This window comes from Oncorhynchus clarkii, chromosome 21 (assembly GCF_045791955.1).
Source record: "Oncorhynchus clarkii lewisi isolate Uvic-CL-2024 chromosome 21, UVic_Ocla_1.0, whole genome shotgun sequence".
Classification (NCBI taxonomy): Eukaryota; Metazoa; Chordata; class Actinopteri; order Salmoniformes; family Salmonidae; genus Oncorhynchus; species Oncorhynchus clarkii.
The window spans coordinates 26,667,174-26,681,560 of NC_092167.1; positions in this window are offsets into that span (position 1 = coordinate 26,667,174).

Below are 14,387 nucleotides of genomic sequence, written 5' to 3' on the forward strand. Positions count from 1 at the left end.
TAAACTGACCTGGCAATCCCACTATCGTGGACACTTGTCTCCAAGCAGCATTTTTGGGGTGTTTATGTCCCTGTAGCTGTCAGCAGTGTAATATTCATATATGTAAACAAATGACCTCACAGCGTCTCAGAACTCTGGAACCATCGTGATGAACTATCACAGATCAACGGAATAATTTTCAAAGGAGAGAAGTCATTATTCCTTCCCTGTCTCAGAGAAGAGATTTTGACAAAGATCCATGCTGGACACATGGGCATGGAAAAGTGTAAACGGAGAGAACGGGACATTTTGTTTTGGCCCAGAATGTGCAAACAAATAGAGGACATTGTTGGTAAATGCGCCATATGTCTTGAACGACGCCCCTTAAACACCAAAGAGCCAATGTTACCTCACTGTATCCCAGACCGACCCTGGCAGGTCATGGCAACCGATCTGTTCACCTGGAACAATGACGACTACATTGTAACTGTGGACTACTACAGCAAATACTTAGAACTCGACAAGCTTCACAGCACCACATCTGCAGCTGTGATACACAAGCAGAAAGCAACCTTTGCCAGGCATGGCATTGTAGAGACTTTAATATCTGACAATGGGCCCTGTTACAAATCAAATGAGTTTGAATCCTTCACAAAAGCATGGGGGTATACACGTCACCACAAGCCCGCATTACCCTGAAAGTAATGGCATTGCTGAAAAATCTGTGCAGATTGCTAAATCACTCATGGACAAAGCAAAAGCAGACAAGAGAGACCCCTACCTCAGTCTCCTTGAATACCGCAACACTCCAGTTGACAACTTTAAATCACCAGCCCAGATGTTGATGAGCCGCAGAATTCGCTCAATCCTTCCCAGCACCAACCAGCAGCTGCAACCTGAGGTTGTCAGCTACAAGGAAATGCATAAAATATTTGCACAGAGACAACAACAACAAAAGCGATACTACGACAGGTCAGCTAGACCACTGCCACCACTGATCGACGGAGAGTCAGTTAGAATCCAGGAGCATGGCCTCTGGAAGCCAGCAGTCGTCATCCAGCCAGCTGACACTGAGCGTTCATATCACATCCGCACCGCAGAAGGAGCGGTGTACCGCCGCAATCGTCGTCACCTACTGAACACAAAAGAACAACACACTGATGAGATGAACTGTTCCCCTGAAAGAGAACGTGATGGACTCACACACACATCACAACATACTTACCTGCAACACCACAAGAACTGTTGACTGACACAGAAGCATGCTCAGCATCATATCGCACAAGGTCAGGAAGAGAGGTCAAGGCCAGAGCTGTCCTAGACTTGTGAAATGTCAAAGGGTGTAGGCGGATTGCTGCCCTAAAAGAGTTCCAGACTGTAAACTTGTTATTGAAAGTTCACTTGAAATGCTTAGGTATTGTATTTGTTTGAAATGTGAAGATGTTATTTCTACAGTGAAAGCTGAGTTGCTGAGAATCCCTTGTTTGAAAAGTAACATCATTGTTTCAGAGTCTGTTGATTCAGTTGGTGTAGTCTGTAATATAAATGGTTACTTACCTTGAGTTCAAACTACAGAGCATGTATCAAAAGAAACCCTTAGAATATGTAAACATTTATTTTGTTTTAAAGAAGGGGGATGTAATATTCACGTGTAAACATACTGAATTGTAATTGGATGCATTTTACCGCCGTATCATACTGTGCTATGATTGGTTAAGACCACCCAAATGGTTAGGTCATGGGCAGTTTGATCCTGGTTGGCGATACGTGAACATGCCAGTTATAGCTAGCTAATAAAGAGCTACGTTAAGAAATATCCTGTAGTACTGCATTTTATTATTTTGTACAAAGTGTGCAAAACAAGACAAGCAGTTGTGTCGAAAAGACACGGTTTTGAGGATACTGCGAAAATTATGCCTGCATCAGTATAGTTGGCTAGCTGCGCAAAATGTTATGCAGCATTGATGTATCGACGCAGTCGGTGTATTCAAAGCGTAAGCGGCACTTTACCGCTATCTAGTGTACATTCACTGTTACAGTGAAATGCTTACTTACAAGCCCTAAACCAACAATGCAGATAAAATACCTTTAAATTAAAAAAAAATAATAATAATAATTAAAGAGCAGCAGTAAAATAACAATAGCGAGGCTATATACAAGGGGTACCGGTAAAGAGGGGGCACCGGTTAGTTGAGGTCATATGTACATGTAGGTAGAGTTATTAAAGTGACTATGCATAGATAGCAGCGTAAAGGGGAGGGGGGGCAATGCAAATAGTCTGGGTAGCCATTTGATTAGATGTTCAGGAGTCTTATGGCTTGCGCGTAGAAGATGTTTAGAGGCCTCTTGGAGCTAGACTTGGCGCTCTGGTACCGCTTGCCATGCGATAGCAGAGAGAACAATATGATTAGGGCCTTCCTCTGACACGTCAGCATGCTCTCGATGGTGCAGCTGTAAAACCTTCTGAGGATCTGAGGACCCAAGCCAAATCTTTTCAGCCTCCTGAGGGGGAATGGGTTTTGTCGTGCCCTCTTCATGAATGTCTTGGTGTGCTTGGACCATGTTAGTTTGTTGGTGATGTGGACACCAAGGAACTTGAAGCTCTCAACCTGTTCCACTACAGCCATGTCGATAAGATTGCATGCGATAAGATTGCATGTTCTGTCTGTAGTCTTTTTATTCCTCACAAATATCGTCATTAATTCAGCAGAATTTGTTACGTCTTCATCCCATAAGTATTGAAAGTAGCGTGATGTTACAGCTATGTTTAGACATGTGCAGTTCCACCACTGAGGTATATAATTATAACCCACCAAGCTAGAATACCAGGTAGCCTGTTGTGGCAAAGATGCGTCCGTAGCAGATTGCTAAACAGTACATTTATATGGATAGCCTAATAGTCCAGTCTCAAGTCGTCACATTTGTGACTTGTCAGACTCAAGTCCAAGTCATGTGACTCGAGTCCACAAATCTGCATGAAGTGCCTAATTTGGAAATCATAATTTATTTGAACAGTTTCCATCAATTTGTCACAAAGTGACAAAATAAAAATCCTGTCCAACTAATAAAAATGTTGATCTTAAACATTTCTCCTATATCTGCCCTTCATTACAAATGTCACAATGATAATTTTTTTGACATTGCTTTTATCGAATAAACCTGACGGGTATCCTTTCTGATAGAAAACAGAACACTGAATGCCTCTTCGTCTTGCCAGTAACAGAGCTGGAGAGGTCAGGAGGACCATCGTTCTAAATTGTGGTTGTTGGTTTTAGCAACAGCTGTGCTAGACTGGTCGACATGGATGATAGTATGGATGGGGATGATGAAAGTCGTGGACCTGGATGATCTGTGCTGAAAGGAAAAGTAAAAAGAAAGGCCATGATTTTAGCGCTGTTGACAGCAGTGGCACTTCTAGTGTTGAGAACGTGAACAGGGTGAAGGTAGTGAAAAACAAAAGTACTGTGTTCGATAGGACCACGGAGTCTCATCTACACCCTATTCGTTAAGAGATTGGTGCAGTCACATTAGCCTGGTTCATTCCCAGCTCTCAACAAGGAATTGGCCCAGAAGCTGCCCTGTTCCAGGGGGCTGGAACTGATTGAATCTGCCCAGAATCGGACTTTGCTGGCATCTTACCAGAATCTTCCAAGAAGCAGCCCGATGCAAATGTAAATAAATGTATACAAAGTTACCAGATTTAGTCATTTTAAATATTACTATTTAAAAGGTGCAGAGAGTGAAAGCCTGTCAGTACTATTAATGTTTGAGAAGGTTAACTAAGAAAGTACCGATGGGCTTTCACTGTTAGTTTGTCCCATCTCCATTAAAGGTTTTTTAAACGCCAAAGCATGGGACATGTAGCAGCTCTGTGCAAAGAGAGGAAGGAAACATGATTATGGTGAATGTGGGACAGTGCAGAATTTGGTGGACGCCAATCACAGAGAGACTAGAAATCTAAAAAATAACTCTTAATGTCTTATGCAGAGGCTGCAAGGCAGATTGGTGGAATTATTAGGCAGTGTTATGTACGCCTCTTGGAGAGAACACGCTACACTCAACTCCCCCTGGAGTGAAAGAGGTATGTGATTGTAGGTGCGGGTAAGGATGACAGAGGTAGAGAATATTACCATTTACAGGGAACTTATTTCCTTAACACAGTAATGTGGGGAAAGGGGCTGGACTAAAGCAAAGAAAGTAAAAGTTAGAGCCCCCCTCACCTGCCTACCCACTACTTACCTAACCTTTAAGCACCTCCTGGCACGCTAACCAAAATACAGGGGGTGGTCTGCCCAGGTCTTACCTACTGTGCATAGACAGTAAATACTACAGGTTATGCATGTCCACAGGCCTTTTGCTTAAGCACTCCCAAGATGCCTAACCCCTTCCTCCCTGGGAACAAAAACAGAATAATTACTAACATAAAGTGAATAATTACAATTATCAAAAACACAGTGCTTTTGCCATACACATAACTCAGAAGTAGTGGCTACAAAAGACTTTCAACAAAACTGTCACTCGCCTACAACCAACACAGGACATCAAAGAAGCTCAATCTTCTCCTGACAAAGGAACACTGGCTTTTATCCAGCTGGAGAAGGAGTTGGTAATTGAAAACAGCTGTTTCCCCTGACGAGAGGGTGGGTTCAGAGCGCCAATCTTCGATGGGGCCGACCAATCAGCTGCTTTGTATCCAGGACGCCATTTCCTGAAATACACACATACAAACCCAAAACAACACAGAAACTGGGGAGCATAACAGGCAGAATGATGGAGATAATAGTCTCCTGGAATAAGTGAAACTACTGTAGAAAATGTTGCTTAGGTCTAGACACAGATACGATACCTGTTCAGAAATCTTGCTCTAACAAATGTGTCATGTCAAAGGACACCTTAATAGGTCATCTTATTGACTTCATAGCCTTCATTGGAATGGATTTCAACCTGACTGCGTTTGTGGAAAAACTAACTGCCAATTTGAAGATCATTGTGGAAGCAGTAACAGAGTTTGTAGGCAGTGCAGAATTTGGCAGATGTTACTGTCACCAAGATTGTTGATATGTTGACTCCAAATAATACTAATTATGGATTGTCTCAGTATGATGACAAGAGCTTTGGTTTTTGTTATCCTTCCGTGGAATGCCAGTAGCCTTATTGCTAACGGTCAGAAGTTTAATATGTAATTGATTTAGAGATCAAACTTGACGTGATATGTGTTCAAGAAACATGGCTTAGACCACTTCTTGATTTTTTTATTCCTGGTTATTGCTCAATCAGATCGGTCAACTAGACAGGGTGGTGGGTGTGCTACGTTCATAAGGGAAGGTCTTGCATATCGTAATATACCTGTCCCATCTGAATATTGTAACGATGTGCTCTGAGAGTCGGGAAGCAAGTTCAGGGAGTGAGTGTTTTAATAAATAAACACAACATAATACAAAATAAAAAACACGGACAATGCACAGATATGACACAGGAACAGAAACATTAACGCCTGGTAAGGAACTAAGGAGTGACATATACAGGGAAGGTAATCAGGGAGGTGGAGTCCAAGTGAGTCTGATGACGCGCAGGTGCGCGTAACGATGGTGACAAGTGTGCTCCATAACAAGTGGCCTGGTGACCAAGAGGCCAGGCCCGTCGATCCTGCGGAGGCAGGGGAGCCCGTCGATCCTGGAGGCAGGGGAGCCTGACGATCTGGCTGAGACATGAAAGTCTGTAGCAGCTCTCGAACCCCACGTCATTCCACCTGACACAAAAAAAACACTCCCTGATCCTTCCTTTAGGTGAGGCGTTATTCTGAATCGATGTGCGCTGAGAGTCAGGAAGCAAGTTCAGGGAGTGAGTGTTTTAATAAATAAACACAACCTACTACAAACTAAGCAACACAGAAACATTAACGCCTAGGGAAGGAAGCAAAGGGAGTGACATATATATATATATATATATATATATATATATATAGGGAAGGTAATCAGGGAGGTGATGGAGTGATGACGCGCAGGTCTGCGTAATGATGGTGACAGACGAGCAGCCTGGTGACCAAGAGGCCGGAGAGGAAGTACACGTGACAAATATGAATGTGTGATCTTGGAAATCTACAGTGCAGGTAGTAATATTAAGTTACAACATTTTTACAACCCTTGTCGTCAACTATCTGTTGTGATGTTTGATGAAATACAGTGGGGCAAAACAGTATTTAGTCAGCCACCAATTGTGCAAGTCCTCCCACTTAAAAATATGAGAGAGGCCTGTAATTTTCATCATAGGTACACTTCAACTATGACAGACAAAATGAGAAAAAAAAATCCAGAAAATCACATTGTAGGATTTTTAATGAATTGATTTGCAAATTATGGTGGAAAATAAGTATTTGGTCAATAACAAAAGTTTATCTCAATACTTTGTTATATACCCTTTGTTGGCAATGACAGAGGTCAAACGTTTTCTGTAAGTCTTCACAAGGTTTTCACACACTGTTGCTGGTATTTTGGCCCATTCCTCCATGCAGATCTCCAATAGAGCAGTGATGTTTTGGGGCTGTTGCTGGGCAACACAGACTTTCAACTCCCTCCAAAGATTTTCTATGGGGTTGAGATCTGGAGACTGGCTAGGCCACTCCAGGACCTTGAAATGCTTCTTACGAAGCCACTCCTTCGTTGCCCGGGCGGTGTGTTTGGGATCATTGTCACGCTGAAAGACCCAGCCAAGTTTAATCTTCAATGCCCTTGCTGATGGAAGGAGGTTTTCACTCAAAATCTCACGATACATGGCCCCATTCATTCTTTCCTTTACACGGATCAGTCGTCCTGGTCCCTTTGCAGAAAAACAGCCCCAAAACTTGCACAATTGGTGGCTGACTAAATACTTTTTTGCCCCACTGTATATGGAGAATTGGGCTCTATGGAGCGATGGTGGGGTGACCATTCTACTGTTGGAAGTGAAGATTTCCCGATTTCGTGTACCATGACCTTTGATGTTACTATTCCAGATAGGGTATCATTCAGAAGATGGTGCTTTCATAAAGCAGACTGGGAAAAGTTTTGCGTTCATTACGTAAAGTCTGTAGGAGAGGCTGGTTGATGTACAGTATGTGCTGCCTCTGTGAGCTCTGATTTTGAGTGCTGTGAATTTATATGTACCAGTGAGTGAAGTGGGTGAGAAAATGATGGTGGCTCCAAGAGTGAAGAGTGAACTTAAGAGTGAACTCCAGCTATTCGAGTAAGATATAGGGCTTACAGAGTGTTGCGTAGGAATATGACTACTGAGAATCTACTTGATTTCCAAAGGATGAGAGCTTCAGTACGTAGGGCGTACTAAAAGAGAAATGCATCGAGACAGTTCTGCTCTACAATAGGCAGGGATACTGAGCTAGGGGATGTATGGTCTATTTTGAAGAAGATGACTGAAAGAAGCAAGTCCACTCAAATTGCAATTTTGGTTGTGGGTCAAAAAATGAAACAAAAATGAAAGAAAAGGCTAACTTGTTGGGGAAGACATTTTCTAGGGTACATAATAGATACATATAAGCGATGCAGGTATGATATTTTAAATGTGCATGTTAATGTGTATAAGAAAAGGGATACTGTTGACGTCTTTGGATGCTGGGTTTACCATTCATGAGATGCGTTCAGCCTAAATAGGCTGTGGGTATACAGCCCCAGGTCATGATCAGTTATGCTATGTAATGTTTAAGCATCTACCTGATGAGGTCATGCATGTTCCCCTGGGATTATTTAATACTATTTGGAGGGGGTTATACCTCCTGGTTGGAAACGTGCAGTAATATGGCCTTTTGTAAAGCTTGGTAAGGTCCCTTCATGTGCTGATAGTTATGGACCAATAGCACTGACTTCTAACTGATGGAAAAGATGATTGTCATATTTCCTGGAACATAGAGGTTTATTGAGTCAATGTCAAAGTGGATTCCGTAAAGCTAGATCTACTTTAGATGCATTTGTAAAAGTAAGAAATTGTCAGAAAGAGCCTTGTTTATTCTCTATTTGGTTAGATCGGGGTGTGACTTGGGTGGGCAAATCTGTGTTTCTATTTCTTTGTTGGCCTGGTATGGTTCCCAATCAGAGGCAACTGTTTATCGTTGTCTCTGATTGGGGATCATACTTAGGCAGGCCTTTTTCCCACCTTAGATTGTGGGATCTTGTTTTTGCATAGTTGCTGTCCAGCCCTGCAGAACGTTACGTTTGGTTTTGTATTTTATTGTATTGTCGGAGTTCAGTATTAAAAATCATGAACACTTTCCACGCTGCGCTTTGGTCTCATTCATCTAACGACGGACGTAACAGAAGATCCCACCACAAACGGACCAAGCAGCCTGGTCAGGAGGAGAGGACACGACGGAAACCCGAGAGGCAGCCCCGGGGGCAGATGACGTGGGCGTCGGTGCTGAGGGGTGAGTCCGAGACAGAGGAAGAATTCTTGGACCGTTTGAGCGAGGAGTGGTGAACAGTGGAGAGGGACGAAAGAGTTTGGAGGGGTTGGAGTCTGGAGCAAGGCAGTCGCTTTGAGGAGCGTGTGACCCTTCAGGCACCATGCTTTGCGGTTACACGTACTGTGTCTCCGGTACGCATCCACAGCCCGGTGCGCTGTGTACCAGCTCCCCGCATTTGCCATGCTAGAGTGGGCACTCTGCGCTCCAGACCTCTGGTGCGTCTCCACGGCCCAGTATATCCTGTGCCAGCTCCACGCACCTGGTCTCCTGTGCGTCTGCTCAGCTTGGTAAGCCCTGTGCCAGTTCCACGCACCAGGCCTCCAGTGCGCCTCTCCAGCCCGGTGCATCATGTGCCAGCTCTACGCAACCGGCCTCCAGTGATGATCCATGGCACGAAGCCTCCAGTGATGATCCATGGCACGAAGCCTCCAGTGGTGATCCATGGCCCGAAGCCTCCAGTGGTAATCCATGGCCCGAAGCCTCCAGTGGTGATCCATGGCCCGAAGCCTCCAGTGGTGATCCATGGCCCGAAGCCTCCAGTGGTGATCCATGGCCCGAAGCCTCCAGTGGTGATCCATGGCCCGAAGCCTCCAGTGGTGATCCATGGCCCGAAGCCTCCAGTGGTGATCCATGGCCCGAAGCCTCCAGTGGTGATCCATGGCACGAAGCCTCCAGTGATGATCTATGGCACGAAGCCTCCAGGGACGGTCTGCAGTCCAGAGCCTCCAGCGACGGTCTGCAGTCCAGAGCCTTCAGCGACAGTCTGCAGCCTAAAGCCTTCAGCGGGGGTCCCCAGTCCAGAGCCGCCTGCGAGGGTCCCCAGTCCGGAGCCTCCAGCGACGGTCCCCAGTCCGGAGCTTCCAGAGACAGTTCCCAGTCCGGAGTCCGCGACGACGATCTACGGTCCGGAGTCCCCGGCGACGATCTCAGCACCAGAGGCGCCACCAAAGTGGGGGGAGCCTCAAGTGGAGCGAGGTCTGCATCCCGCACCGCAACCTCCACCGAGAGGAGATGTTCACACGGACCCTCCCCTATAGGTTCAGGTTTGCTGCCGGAGTCCGCACCTTTGGGGGTGTACTGTCACGCCCTCACCTTAGGGAGCGTTGTTTATTATCTATTTGGTTAGGTCAGGGTGTGACTTGGGTGGGCAAATCTATGTTTCTCATTTTTTGTTGGCCTAGTATGGTTCCCAATCAGAGGCAGCTGTTTATCGTTGTCTCTGATTGGGGATCATACTTAGGCAGCCCTTTTTCCCACCTTAGATTGTGGGATCTTGTTTTTGCATAGTTGCTGTCTAGCCCTGCAGAACGTTACGTTCGGTTTTGTGTTTTATTGTATTGTCGGAGTTCAGTATTAAAAATCATGAACACTTTCCACGCTACGCTTTGGTCTCATTCATCTAACGACAGACAAATGGCTACTGTCTTTTTTGACATTGAAAAGGCTTATGACTCTATGTGGAGAGAAGGCCTACTAATTAAGATGGAAAGACTTGGTATTGGTGGGAGATGATATAACTGTTTTCTTTCTTTTTCTAGCTAAAATAGGATCCATTTTATCTGATGCCTATTGAGTTGACAATGTTATTCCTCAAGACAGTGGTATCACTATTTTACATCGCTGCTACTCTCTGTTATTATAAGTGATGCACCGATATTACATTTTTGGCCGATACCGATATCTGATATTTTCCTTGCCAAAAAAAAACTATACCGATAGCCGATATTAAAAATTTTAGCGGCCTTTAAGCATTCTAGTACAGTTAAATAGTTAACACGCAAACATGGACACAGCGGTCTAAGGCACTGCATCTCAGTGCAAGAGGCGTCATTACAGTCCCTGTTTCGAATCCAGGCTGTATCACATCCGGCAGTGATTGGGAATCCCATAGGGCGCTGCACAATTGGCCCAGCGTCGTCTGGGCCATCATTAGAAATAAGAATTTGTTCCTAACTGACTTGCCTAGTTAAATAAAAGGTTAAACACACACCACACTGACCAAAAACATATTGTTGGCATTTACATATGTCCCCATTACCAGTAAAACATAATCAAAACCTATTTATTTCACTTACTTGCTTGGTAAAGACTGCCACTCCCCCACCTTTGGAAGATCTGTCTTGCCGAAAAATGTTATAACCAGAAAGGTTAACATCAGTATTCAAAACATTTTTCCTTAACCACGTCCCAGTAATGACCAACACATCTGCATTGGAGTTGTGAACCCACACTTCCAATTGATCCAGTTTAGGTAATAAGCTTCTTGTGTCAACGTGCAGAAACCCAGGCTTTTACGAGAGCAGAAATCAGTGAAGCAGATATCAGAGCACTAGTCAGAATTGGGGCTAGCAACAGTAGATGGGCCAGGGTGTACATGCACATTTCCAGATATCATCAACAGTAATACAATCAAGGCACGGCATAGTACAGGGAGAGCTCTGCAGAGCTGATTTATGACATCTGCATGTGCATCAGATGGCAACAAGATCATATTGTACAGCATTTCCATCAGGTAACATGAATACAAAGCCGGCGAGTGGTGGTTAGAATAGGATTCGGAGGCCTAAAGTCTGTGTAACCAATAGAGAGTCAGAGTCCCGAATATGGGAACAAACAGTCTGTCCCACAGTTGGGTAAAGAAAGTTAGTAGTCAACAAAGTATGCAGGATTCATGAGGCAAATAGCAAAATGCACAATAAAAAATATATATATAATGACTTGGGCCTAGCTATAGAGTCACCCACCCCAACAGCGGGTGTGTGCTGGAGCCGAGCAAAAGCTCAGGAAAGGGGGGTGAGTGTAGTGGGGGTACCTGTACCAGACGGGGAGACAAGCCAGGGCAGACGGTGAACAGATCGCCGGGTGGAATCCAAATAGCAGTGCAGCAGGCAACAGAAGTAGGTGTCACACCCACTTGGGAGAAGCTTTTATTTCTGGAGGCAGATTTCTTGTAGAAAATGCCAGTGAATGGTCTTTGCAGGAAGGGGCTTCAGAGGATGCTTCAGAGGATGCTTCAAAGACTCCTGCCACTTGTTGGGCCCAAAGGCTTCAACACCTTTTACGTCACACCTTAGTGCTAATTGAAGTTATGTCTGGTCTGTCCTTTCAGTCCCCGTAAAATATATAATTGTAATGTACTTTATTTTTCTTTTTTTTTTTTTTCTTTTTGGATTTCAAAATAGCATCAGACCAAACACTACTCACAGTTCCAGGTTGGATGGTGTCCTCAGGTCTCTGCTGTTGTAGAGCACCCTCCGTATAGCTTGGAAAAAGGAAACCTTGGAAGCAGTAATCTCTCCTGTTAATTTTGGTTCAACAAAGGCAAACATGTCATATTCCCCTCAAGCCAGATGAAGTAGTTCTTGCTAAACATTACCTCTCAAAAAAATAAAGATGCTATGCCACTACTGACACGTCCTGTGTGGATAAACTGTTAGACCATGATATGTTCCCGTTACTGAAAGCAATCGTTCAGGATGCACTGACCATCCGAGTTAGCAGCTGTGAGAGATCTTTCAGTGCATTAAGACGTCTACATATCTGGTTAAGAGCCCAATGACTCAAGACAGAATGCATCATGACAATTGCCAAAGATATACAGTTGAAGTCAGAAGTTTACATACACTTCTGACCCACTGGGAATGTGATGAAATAAATAAAAGCTGAAATAAATCATTCGCTCTACTATTATTCTGACATTTCGCATTCTTAAAATAAAGTGGTGATCCTAACTGACCTAAGTCAGGGAATCTTTACTAGGATTAAATGTCAGCAATTGTGAAAAACTGAGTTTAAAAGTATTTGGCTAAGGTGTATTTAAACTTCCGACTTCAACTGTATATACTAACACACTTGGGAAAGAGTCATTGACAGGTTTGCACCGACAGTTTCATTTTGTTTCATTTCTAATCTTCATGGATGGACTAACATCCTAGTGTTGTGTAATATAACTCGCAAACATTGTGACTATTTAGTTGGAAAAAGGATAATATGAATGTGAAAGGATTGTATGTGTGTAAAATTGTGAAGTGTTGTTACTGCAGTGGGGTCGGAGGGGGTGTTTTTGTGTAATTAAATAGGTAGAAATATTGTCCTGTAGCTATATGACCTTGGAAACTGTGATGTGTTACCACAAATAGTACAAAATCATGATTTGTAAGAGTGTTCGGTGCCTGCGTTTGTACACATTATCTGCAAGAGTTATCTTCATGGAAAATTACGATATAGTTATGCACTTGTAATTTGTACTTGCTAATAGAATTTTTAGGAATGTTATTAACACCATATTCCATGCGTTTACTCACCACAATCCATTTAATTAATATTGAGAAGTGTTCATTATTTGGCATCATGAGAGCACAGTGCATGGAAGAAAGCAGTGAGATATGCAACATTGCATTATAGTGGAGATTTTAGCATGTAAATCTTGGAGGGGCAAAAAAAATAGTGGGATGCATGCCAGGAAAGCCACTACCAACACAACACTAAACACTACATAAATTGCACTATAACGGTGACAAATGGTGCCCACAAACTGTTAGGGCCTACATAAAGCTGTCTCAACAGCAGTCCCAACATTTTACCACTGCTACACCTGGCTATCATCGGAGCCTTGTCTGGCAGAGAAAAAGTTCATTCAGCCTCATTTAGTGCCTTTAAAAAAACAGCTGATATGGCTGACTTGCTTAAAACAAATGTGGTTTCTACTGACAATTGCGATGTACAAACTATGGCATAAGGGGACGAAAAGTGGATAAGAGGCAATCTGTCATTTCAATTAAGACAATGAGCGAGCTAGGACGGACGTAGTCAATGTAACTATTTGTTTAGCACTTTTGAAATGTACAGCGACAGAATTCAGAACATGGGCCATTCTTACAGTGTTCTCCCTGTACACCAAGTCAGAACTGTAAATAAAGGGGGCATATAAGCAGACAAAGAAAGCTCTTACAATATTCAATGATTACATTTCTCTAAAACAGGTTATAGGATACATGTGCACCACCAAGTCAGAACAGTAGGTGAAATTAAGAGGGGTAAATAGACCACAGTATTAGGGTGAGGCATATGGGCTCCTAACAAATCATGCTTCATTGACAGCATGGCCAATGTTGAATGTTTGTCATTTTAAACTTGGAAAGAGCCCCTTAATCCCAGATTTGGGACCATACAGCCACTCCATTGAATAGTAGGCTAGTGATTGCTTTGCAATGCTTGCAGTTAGCCACTGTCACTGATTCCTTCCAAACCACTGTTGTGACGTCACTATCATTAATGTGATGACTGCTATTTATCGAATAATTGCTTACTACGTTTAATTAATAATGTAACAATTAACTCATTAGGAATTTGGGGCACCACAGGAAAAGTTGTTTACAGAGTTACTATCTCCCGACTTAAACTCTAAAGATCTATAAATATCTCTTACATTTAATAACAGTCAATTATGAAGTATTACCTCATCAGTCTCATTCTGAACATCGCAGTATTCCTGGATCCGCAAGAACCCTAACCTAAGTGATGAATCAGCAATACACAAATTGGCTTATTTATTTACTAACTAAATAACCACAGAAATGCATAAACACACACACACACAGTATAGGTTATTGATTATTAACATAATGCAATGAAAACAGGTCCCTAGTGGACTAACAAAAGCATGACCATTTGGTTACCCAATGGAAAGGGAGGGGTGGTAAGGAGAGAGGGAGAGACAAAGAGAGTCAACTTACCATACATACATTTGGAAGCTACGCTCATGGGTATATGAATATAAGCACTGTAACAACCGCTCATTCGGATTAGAAATGCAATATATATTTATGCATAGATGTCTTTCTCTGTCGTCTCTGTTGAAACCTTTATCAGTCTATGGGGAGTAGTTCGATGTAAGTCTCTGGTTGTCCACCAGGGGTCACAATGTCCTTCTTAGTTGTAGGTTTCTTTGTCTTGGAGT